The sequence below is a fragment of the Sphaeramia orbicularis genome, chromosome 4, assembly GCF_902148855.1.
Source record: "Sphaeramia orbicularis chromosome 4, fSphaOr1.1, whole genome shotgun sequence".
NCBI classification, from domain to species: Eukaryota; Metazoa; Chordata; class Actinopteri; order Kurtiformes; family Apogonidae; genus Sphaeramia; species Sphaeramia orbicularis.
In genome coordinates this window covers 36,519,071-36,530,186 of record NC_043960.1, presented here as the reverse complement: position 1 = coordinate 36,530,186, position 11,116 = coordinate 36,519,071, and the positions used below count along the sequence as shown (strand labels likewise).

At 38.8% G+C, this 11,116-nt stretch overlaps 1 long non-coding RNA gene across 1 annotated transcript; it reads right to left on the bottom strand.

The window, feature by feature from the left end:
- Positions 1-232: 232 nt before the first annotated feature.
- On the bottom strand, positions 233-4,773 carry LOC115418456 (uncharacterized). Its single transcript, XR_003935289.1, has 4 exons — positions 4,645-4,773; positions 3,893-3,985; positions 1,589-1,958; positions 233-481 (listed from the first exon to the last, which is right to left on the bottom strand). It is a non-coding gene; the product is annotated as an uncharacterized LOC115418456 (long non-coding RNA).
- Between the last annotated feature and the right edge of the window lie 6,343 nt (positions 4,774-11,116).

Genomic DNA, 11,116 nt, shown 5'->3' with positions numbered 1-11,116 from the left:
AAACTCTGGTACGTGTGCCACTAGTGGTATTTGGGCTTCTTCAGGTGGTACTTTGAGTCATTTCCATTTTGGACCATTATTTTGAAATTTTTGGGCATTCTGATTTATTTTGATCTAGCACCGAAAAAAAGATTGTACTTGGTGTGGAGTTTGAGAACCACAGTTCTAAACAGTATAAACTTGTTTGTAAGTGTACTAATCATATTAAGACGTAAGATAAAGGTCGTAGCTGCTGCAAATTGTTTATTTGTAACAGTAACGTCAAATTATCTCACAACAGAACATTACAGTTGTACAGCCTCCATGACTATAATCACATGCAAGAGTTGCAGTTCAGTTCAGATTGCCCTGTGCCAGCAATAAACGATCCAATCTAAAGAAGAGAAAAAAAAAAAACAGGAGACTTCTGTCCTGTTACGTTCTGGAGGATTACAAAGTGCTTCTTTTTTCAAACTTCTTAAACACTTTCAGCTTTATAAAACTTTTAAAACACTGAATGCACCAAGATGTAGACAAGCTTAAGATGAACCATTAATCTGCATTTAGCAATTTCTAAAGAGGATATGCACTTTTGAGGGCATTTTATAACTAGAAGCACTCGGAGAGCGCAGACCTCCGCCAAGGCTGATCAGTGCCCCCCGCCCCCCGTGGGCGCCCCCACGCCAAGGAGGTTATGTTTTTGCCAGGGTTTGTTTGTCTGTCTGTTTGTCTGTCCGTTAGTGTGCAACATAACTCAAAAAGTTATGGACAGATTTTGATGAAATTTTCAGGGTTTGTTGGAAATGGGATAAGGAAGAAATGATTAAATTTTGGTGGTGATCAGGGGTCACTGATCAGCCTTGGCGGAGGTCTGCGCCCCCCCCGTGGGCCCCCCCACCCCCGATCACCACCAAAATTTAATCATTTCTTCCTTATCCCATTTCCAACAAACCCTGAAAATTTCATCCAAATCTGTCCGTAACTTTTTGAGTTATGTTGCACACTAATGGACAGACAAACAAACCCTGGCAAAAACATAACCTCCTTGGCGGAGGTAAAAATCTAGCTCCATAAACACTGAAAGCACAGTTCCAGCAGGTAGCAAAAAGAAAAAACAAAAAAACAAAAAAAAAAAAACTGGAAACTTTTATTCTGTTATGTTCTGAAGGATTATAAAGTGCTTCTTTTTACCTCCGCCAAGGAGATTATGTTTTTGCCAGGGTTTGTTTGTTTGTTTGTCTGTCCGTTAGTGTGCAACATAACTCAAAAAGTTATGGACAGATTTTGATGAAATTTTCAGGGTTTGTTGGAAATGGGATAAGGAAGAAATGATTAAATTTTGGTGGTGATCGGGGGTGGGGGGGCCCACGGGGGGGGGCGCAGACCAGAAAATTTCATCAAAATCTGTCCATAACTTTTTTGAGTTATGTTGCACACTAACGGACAGACAAACAGACAAACAAACAAACAAACAAACCCTGGCAAAAACATAACCTCCTTGGCGTGGGGGGGCCCACGGGGGGGCCACTGATCAGCCTTGGCGGAGGTCTGCGCTCTCCAAGTGCTTTTCTAGTCTCAAACTTTTTAAACACTGTCAACTTTATAAAACATTTTTTAACACTGAATGCAAAAATATGTACATAGGCTTAAGATGACCATTAATCTGCACTTTGCAGTTTTCCTAATAGTGTATGAACTTTTGGGGACATTTTCTGAGAATCTAGCTCCATAAAAACTTTCTGGAAAACCTCGAAAGTGTAACGGAGGCTTTTAGGGTAGGCAAGATTGAGAATGTAGATCAAGCCGAGCAGCAGGGCACAAGCAGATGGGACAGAGCTGAGTCCATTTAAGACTGTTACGCCTTCGATAACGATACCAATGTCCTCCGGAGGAAGTTCGACACATCCTTCTTGTCGAATGGAAAATACCGCCATGGTCACCTGCTCCAAATCAACCTGAAGGTCGTCTTCCCGACTGTCCTATAGAGAGCAGAAAACAATAGTGTTAGTCTTATGACATGCATTGGTATCCTACCAGTTGGAATTTAAACTTAACCCCTAAGTTTACATTGGGTCAATGCTTTTGAAAAAAATAACACTTTGGAGAAAAGAAAAAGTTACATGCTGTCATTGCTCCCAACCCCACCCTCCACCTGGACACTAGGTGTCCCTGTGTTTCTCTCTTTTTTTAAATGGGACAAAGCAGAGGTGGGTACATTTATGCTTTTTCAAAGTATCAATACTTTCAATACTTTTGCATTCATGTTTTTTTTTTTTTTTTTAAAGGAACAGTTCCACAGCACTGAGTTACATTTTGTGTTAATGCACTTTTCAGTCTCAACACTTAAATAAATGTCAAATGGCATTTGGTTTATGAATTTCGACATAGCTGTTTGCTTTTAACACATTTTTAAGGTGCATATATTACTTTTTATTGTAACTTGCTGTATTGGCCCCTGGACATTGCAATATGAATCAGATCGTGACAAAACTGTATCGTCCCAGCCCTACTGAATACATGGAGAAATCCTATTACTACAAAAATGAAAACAGTAATTTAAAGTACTACAAAATAGGTATTTAAAAAAAAACACTATTCTGACTAAAATACTAACACTTACCATCAATACAAGGAATCACCAACAATTACTTTGTCTGACATTATGCGATGTTTGCTCCAGCTTTTGCATGAGTGGATATTAAGATTTAACTTAACTGGCCAGTGACAAGTTGCCCGCCACTTAGGCCACAGCAGTAAGCGTCATTTCCTTTCTAGTGTTTTTTACATTTCTATGGGCACCTTCAGAAACCCCCAGTGTCAAAAGTTTTGTCAAGTGCACTGCACAGAGGCCACACACACGTAGAAAACAAGTCATGAGCGAGCAGATCAGAAGGACACACTAGCGCGTCTGTTCTATTGGAGCTTGTATTGAATCTGTTCGTCTGTGTGTATGTGTGGTTTAAGTGTGTGTGTGAAAAAACCTGAACTGCTCGTATATACATTTCTTTGTAGCATTTAACCCTCATTCAAGCGCCATACAAAACGGCCTATTTCTGTTTTTATCCCCTCCCCATTTGTTGTTGCACACTGAAGCTTCACTTTGAAACCTTGTTAAGATCAATCAATGCACAAAGAACTTTTTCCCTTTTTCCACTGGTCTTAAATGTTTGATTGGAACTGTAGGTTCAAAGCAGGTTTTCCTCTGTTGAAGCTATAATTGATGATTTTTTTTTTTTTTTTCAATAATTGGTGGAAACACTTTGTTTTTCTCACAAAAGTGCAAAAATGATTATTATATTAAAGTAATAAGTTAAAAAATAAAGTTAGTTTCAGCTGGATCACACAAGTGATTGGTTCTCCAAAATGTCACTCATTGAGTCAACCTGCTACAAATTGCCGTCGTACGTCCTCATGTCATGTTTGGCGTTTTGCGCATGCACACGTTGGTCCAGAAATGGTGCCAGCACAGCCAGTGCGGTCCCTGAGCGCCGCTATGGTCCCTTGTTGGGTGATACTGTAAAAATAAGTGAGTGAGGTCGGTAACAGAGAAGGTGAACGGAGCTCTGTTTGCTGAGGAAAGCATGAGCACGCGCCTCAGGGCCCACGCACACACGCCGACCCGGAAAAGTAGAGCAGGTAGGAGGGTTCCGAAACAAACTTTATTTTTTAACTTGTTTTTTAAATATAATAATCACTTATGCAATTTTCTAGGTGAGAAAAAAGTGCTGCCACCAGTTTTTGAAAAAAAAAAAGTAAATTATACCTTTTAACTATTGCAGATAGGAACTAATTCTGTGGCAAAGGCAAGGCAAATTTATTTATAGGGCACAATTCATACATAAGGCAATTCAAAGTGCTGTACAGTTACATAAAAACACAAGAGGCAGGCTGTGAGGAAAAAAATGTTACCTACCACAAACTCCTTGACAAGATCACGAGTATCCTCCCCAAGAACAATGATAAGGGCCTTTAGGAGACATTCTCTCTTCAGATTGATGTCTTTGGCCTGAAGTATAAATAAAAGAATTAATATCAAGCAGTAATTTGACAATAAGACTATCCTTGGAGAAGGGGTCAATTATGATTACAGGGAAGAACTCTTTCTCACATTATGCAATTGTGCTTAAGTGTAATAAAATTAAAAAAAAAAAAAGTTTTTCCAGTGAAACTCATGGATGGTATTGTGCTGAGGTCTCTGTGGGTCAGTGATATCCATCCTAGACTCCTGTGGCAATTAGTTTGCCACGTAAGTCCAATTAAAGGAAAATTGCTGTTCCACATTATTATGCAATGCACCATTTTCAAGCAATATAGGAAAAAATGCTGAAAAGTATGAAATAATTTTAAATGGCATTTTAATGCCACTCTAATGTCCAAGTTCAATATTTTTAATGCCAATTTAAAGTTTTGTAACCAATTAGGACACATATTAAATGGTGACTATTTGGATAATGAAAAGTAAATTGGACACAACTGGCAACTTTTGAGCAAAAATGTAAATAAAATTATGGAAATTTGCAAAAAAAAACAAAAAAAAACAGTGTTTTGAATCATAAATTTAATATTTTTCACATAATTTATACTGTAAATAAAGTCAAAGGAAATGGAGATTTAATGCCTGCAGTGTTAAATCAGGACTGAATCAGGACTAAAGCAGCTAATTACCCGATCAAACGTGTGTAGGATGGGAGAGATTTTGTCCCCTGCAGTTCCTCTCTTGGATCTTGCCAATGCCAACAGTCTGCTGGAGTAGTGGTCAAGTTGTTCAAAAAACTTGGACTTGAGAGGGAGGGCCACAACCCTGTGGAACTCTTCATTAACCTGAGGCAAAAGGTGTGTTAACGTACAAATTTGACAACTGCCAAACTAAGCGGTTATAAAAGAGCTCCGAACTAGCAATAGCTCCGAACTAGCACTAGCTCCGAAGTAGCAATACCTCCGAACTCGTAGTAGCTCCGAACTAGCATTAGCTCCGAGTGCCGCAAAACCGTAGCCACCGAAACTAGCAGTGCCACAAATTTGTTTCACGAGATACATATCGTGCAGCTCTAATTTGAAACCTAAATCAGGTTGGTTTATTGTCTGGGGAGAGCGCCAGCATCGTTAACGCAGCGACATAAAATGCATAAAATAAACCAATTTAGAACGCGGTAGCAAGATATCCATTTATCCACACAACCTTTCACAGTGCAAAGAAAACAGCAAGTCGTCTAGAATAAAAGTTATACTATTTTAACAAACTCACCTACGTTGTTTATGTCCAAACTGACTACTCCGGTAATCGCGTCTCTTCGGCTGCAGAGTGAAGTGGGGGAGGGAAGGAATACAGAGGAAAGAGGCGGCAAAACACGGTGCATTATGGGTGTTGGAGTTTTCCAACTCAATGCATGGCCGTTTTAAACGGCAGAATCCTTGAATTAATGCCTAACTTCTTAAAATTATAAATGCGATATCAAAACTCTGTTTTTTTTATAACATAAAAGAATGTAGAATTTTGATATGTTAAAGGAAAAACTTACCAAAATATGTAAAAAACCGATGATATTCACAAGTAGGGTTTCAGAGGGCGCGGAGATCATGCGTCACACACTTGGCGCACATTTGACTGCGTGACACCACACGCTGGGAAAGAACTTAATTTTGAACTTTGGATCAAAGTAATAAATCACTTTGGTATTAAGTCAAGCATTTTTAAGTTGTTTGAAACCACATATTACCTTTGCAGTCAGAACATGAGAAATTTACTTTGCCTTTGTGTAAATTTGTACCTTGCTTCAACTGGGGCCTAAATACGCTTTTTACAGTGTACAAAGTCCCAGACACAGCCAGCTGACTTCACATATTAAATCTCAACTGCAGCTCAGTTTGGGATTTGGAGTGAAAGATGCAACTGTCCATATGTACAAGTTAAAATGGTGGCCCTTCACAACTCAGTGGAGATAAAAAGGTGTGGTCATGACAAATCTTAGTGATTTAAATCCATTCAACTTAAACTTTTTCATACTTTCGACTATGTCTACAAATTAGTAGAATATACTTAACATTTTACAGTAATGTAATAAAACTTAAATCATTTAAGTACATTGTAATTGAAGCATTTTAGTAAATACAAAGTCTGGGCTTACAGTGTACACATATTCATTTCTGTTAATAATTTTAAAAGTGTCATGGAGAATGCAGTGAAGGACAAATGTCACTGTTTTTCTTGATGCCATTATGGTTTGTTATTGTGTTTTATTGTTCATTGTGTATCATATATGTGTTTTATGTTGTTTGGACTTTGTATGGCTGATACCTTGGCCAGGTCTCCCTTGCAAAAGAGATTCCTAATCTAAATGGGACTTCCTGGTTAAATAAAGGTATGAGAGTGAGAGTACTTGTGCGTACTTAACAACGGGCTATGACGTAAGTTACCTGATTTATATGTGATCTTTTAAAATAGCCAGCAATGAAAATTGATTACAGGTGCCTTTTAATTCTATATGCAAAAGATGGACATTAAAGTCCTGGAGCACATCCTGAATATTAATGTATGCATATAGGGGACACAGTGGACTGTGGAAACAGTCACTCCTCTGTGTCTGAGGATGTACTTAGACCAGCACCTTGTTGTCTGTGATGTAACCGTAAAGTGAGGTGGATAAAAGTGCTCTATAAAGACAGACCTTTTTCTCTGTGTTTGTTGTCTTTCAGTCAGCTGAGACTCTCAGTGTGAAGTGTGTCTTTACAGCTTGTTCTAAACAATTACAAACAAAGGACTGTGCCCAGACCTTATTGACTGCTGAGTGTCTGCCAATAACAAACAAAACCTCTTTTGTGACATTCCCCTGGCCTTGATGAGCTAGTAATCTGTTCTACACATCAGCCAGCTGGCAATATTTAGATGTTCCTGAGTAAAGTCCTGTTTACATTCTACAGTGCTGTGTTTCAGAAAGACATGATGGACACATGAGGGATTTTGACACTTCTTTTGTCCTCTGTGAAATGCTGTCAAAGTGGTATGGTTGCATATATTTTGTACATGTTGCCCAGCATTGCAACAGTCTTTACATCAGCCAAGAGAAATCCCATCAACCTGGGACACACAGGTACCTGTATATTTCCTCATTGCCCACTCATCTCACACATGTGTTCACTGAATCCTGACATTTCACATATTATCTGCAGGGACCTCAAGTTGGATTTAATAATGTATCATATAACCAACAGTGGTTTGTGGCTGCTTTGTGTTCCTGTGCTGACAGCATCAACCCAAACCTACCCCTTCAAAAAAAAAACCAACAACCCCCCCACCCCCCCCCCAAAAAAAGACACATCCGGCGCTCGAGAAAATGTCTCCTTGGTAAAGTATTCTTTTAAGACACCCAAAGGAGTGCAACACAAAACATCTTGCAGGCAAAAAACTTTGGAATCTTAGCTTTTCCTGTTTTTTTCCACACACATAACCCACTGTGACTTCAGCTTTTGATTACCTGTCTCTTAGCATGAGGTGACACAGTAAGTGGTATGTTTAACCCACAGCAGGGCCCGCAGAGATACACTAAATCTGTGTTTGGAGTTGTGTGTAGTAATTGAAATGAAGGAACCAGCTGAGTAAACGGATGCTCCTCACTGGTAAAACATCTGTCACAAGCTGGAACGAAGGAGTCCCTTTGCAGCAGCCATTTAGAATACAGTGATGAAGAAGAACTTCCTCAAGGGGCTGTATTGATTCCAGATCCAGCCAGTCGAGACATTAAATGTTGTTCAAAAACATTTTTATCAGAAAACGACATATTGCAAAATCGATGGCTGCCACAAACAATGATGAAGTCTGAGATTTGGAAATCATTCACGCTTGCTTTATTGGATGTTGAATCAGTTATTGTTCAGGCCAGAGACCATAACATCAGTATCAGTTTGACCTTTTTATATTTCTGTTGTGATTTCATTCAAGCGACCACATTTTCCATATTCTGATTTTGAAGGTCTCTGTCCTCCATCTCCAATGTCTAGCCTGAGGCGTATAAAGAGATATGAAGAGTGCAGTGGTGAGATCCCTCTCCAAGAGCCAAAAAAACCCCCCCAAAAAAACAAAAAACCCCCCCAAAAAAACAAAAACACAAAACCAATTATGATAATATGCAGTGGATTAAAAACATAAAATCCTGTGAGCCATGCTCACCTACATATTTTATTTTCTGGGGTAAATTGTTACATAAATAAGCAAACCTCCCACCCTCTCTTGGAATTCAAGACAGAAATCGGATGTTCAGCTCTGCTCAGTCATTGCAGCTTCTTTAAGCAGGAGTAAAACGTCAATGGGTTTTGCTTCTGCATGTAAAAGATGTTGTCTGTATTTGATCAGAAATCACTCTGTCTCTATACACACACAGAGAGAGGGTAAATTGTCCAGAGAGCTTATTAAGGCTAATTCTCTTCATCCAATCAAAATGTGGCAAAAACCAAATGAAGTGTAATTTTACACCCAGATGAATGACCATGTTATAAATAACCTTGTTTATTACTCAGGAGAACCATCCAGCAAAAAGATTAGCTTGGTGGCCATGAGGAAATCAACTCTGATCAAAGTCTGAGCAATCACCCTTTTCATATCCTCCTTCGCTCTCTACCATCTTTACCACGATGTGTATGAACCAAACAAGGTTATACATGACATATTACTGCTGTGAAAATTGCACAGCAAATATGTGAAAGTAAGATGTGACTACATTTTTTGGAAGGAACAGGATCACAACATGCTGCTGTTCAGGGTTTAGGTTGAATATTATGTTAAAATGTCTATTGTTGAGGGACTTCCGGTGGCACGCAGACCAACATGGTTGCATAAGAACTGAGCTCCTGCGCTAGCTCAATATTTCCCCTCACTCGAAGACAACATCTGGCAAAAACTATAATATTTTGGTTCAATACTAACTGGGGATAAAACTACGAAAGGGGAATACGGACAGTGAAATGGAAGAAGTAGACCCAGCTAATGTAGCGGACCTAACATCTGGGCAACATGGCCACAGCACAGTTACTCTGATCTGAGATGCTGTGAGTGAGGTCATGACGGCTGGGATGGAAACTTTACAAGCAGGCTTGAAGAATGTTCTGCAAGTTTCTGTTCCAAATTTTGAGAGGATATAAAGAAACAGATGGATTATTTTACCAAAGAAATACACCAGAAGCTCCATGAAACTATTCACCAGGTGGACGAGACTGTGGACCATGTGAAACAGGTTGAGGAAAATATGGCAGAAACGGAACGATGGGGCGTTGGGGTAAAGGACACACTTGTCCAACTGTTACAAAATCAACAGGCACTCCAGGAAAAACTGTCTGATTCAAGGGGTCACGCCAGACAAAATAATATCTGAATCTATAGTGTTCCTGAGGATTCTGAGGGCACGTCTGTGATTGCTTTTGTGCAGAACCTTATAAAGAGTGAACTTGGCAGTGACTTAAACCCTGAGTGTAACCTTGGCATTAGGCGCGCCCATCGTGCTTTGGGACCAAATCCACCAGCGAATACCTCCCCACACCAATAACAGTTTGTGTCTTCCGGTTCACCATCAAAGAACAAGTGCTCCAAGCCGCATGGAAAAAAGACAATACAGGTCCACAGTAAGAAAGAGTACTTCGACCACAATTACGCACTGGAAGTAATGAAAATGTGTATTATTATTTAAAGTATTTTACAAAATCTTTCAGTTTTTTTTTCTTTGAAATGAAGCACATCACTATCCTTGGTCCGATAGCTGAGAAAGGTCAGAACAGGCTGACATTTTTGGCTTGGATTTTGGAGTCATGCAACGAGGTACTTAAAAACCCCTTGACAGCTTTATTTTGCTTAATGTAAATTTTGGGACCTCCAAAAAGGTTGTGAAATAGTATCACAGAACAGACTTTTAGAGATTCAATCAGAGGCCTGTATTTTCCTCTCCCACAAGACTCTTCATCACTGGAACAACACCCAAGACAAGCATTGTTAGATTCTTGTATTATGTAACAACAGGGAAATTACGCTGCTTCAAATTTCTGTAATTATTCATAACTGAAAGTGATTATGTAAAACAGTAAACTCAAACACAGATCTTGTAAGGGAACCCACTCTTATTAATCAGCACACATGATCAGTGTGTCTGAAAGCCTACACAGCTATATGAGCATCACACTGAAAGCTTAATTACCTCTGCAAAAGAGAAACGCCTGCCTCTAAACTCAACAGCCAAACACAATTCCCAGACAATACAACCACTGGCAAACTCAGTGAGTGTGTTTTGTCGTATATAGCACCATCACATTGTGTGTGTGTGTTTTTACTTGTGACTATATATGTGTGTGTGTGTGTGTGTGTGTGTGTGTGTGTGTATTTATAAAATTATTAGGACATAAAATTGACCTATCTCCCTTATGGCAAAATAGAAGTTTGCCCTAATGACATAAGTTGCTGGATATGGGGTTTAATAGTTTATATTTTATGTTGTTTAGGATTATTTCATAAACACTCAAAGACCTAAACAGTCGTCGGTGACTAAATAGCATCTACTGATCCAAAATGTTTAGTAATCTTTGAACCACTAATCCCATTAATACAGAAATTATTCAGGTAAAATGCAGTTTCTCAGCCTTTCAGCAGTGCCAAATGTGTCTTATTTGAACATTTAGAGGGTCTGTGCAAACATGGAAACACCCTAATCTTCTGTAATGTTGATCCACCAATAACATCCATGTAATTTGATATGTACTTTTTCTTCAGTGTTGATATAGTAGCCTTTAAACGCTGAATTTTTATGAGCATCTACATAATCAGTAAATTAAATGTAGGAAGATACATATAAATAAATAATAATATCATAATAAAATATAATACGTGTTTGTATGTGTTTACTGTACATGTAATGTGTTCATGTATGTGTATAATATAGATTGCGGCATAAAGACAAAGTGCACAATCTAACTGTTACTTCATCTGTGGTCAGTGTATTAGCAAGATAACATCATCTATCATCAATAGTACATCATTCATCAGCGATCACAAAAATGTCTTGAAAGATTGCACTGTTCACCACTGGACAAAGCCAGGACATCAGTATTCTCCTACAATCTGCACATTTCCCAAGCATATTAAAATTTCTAGTCGAAGGCATTT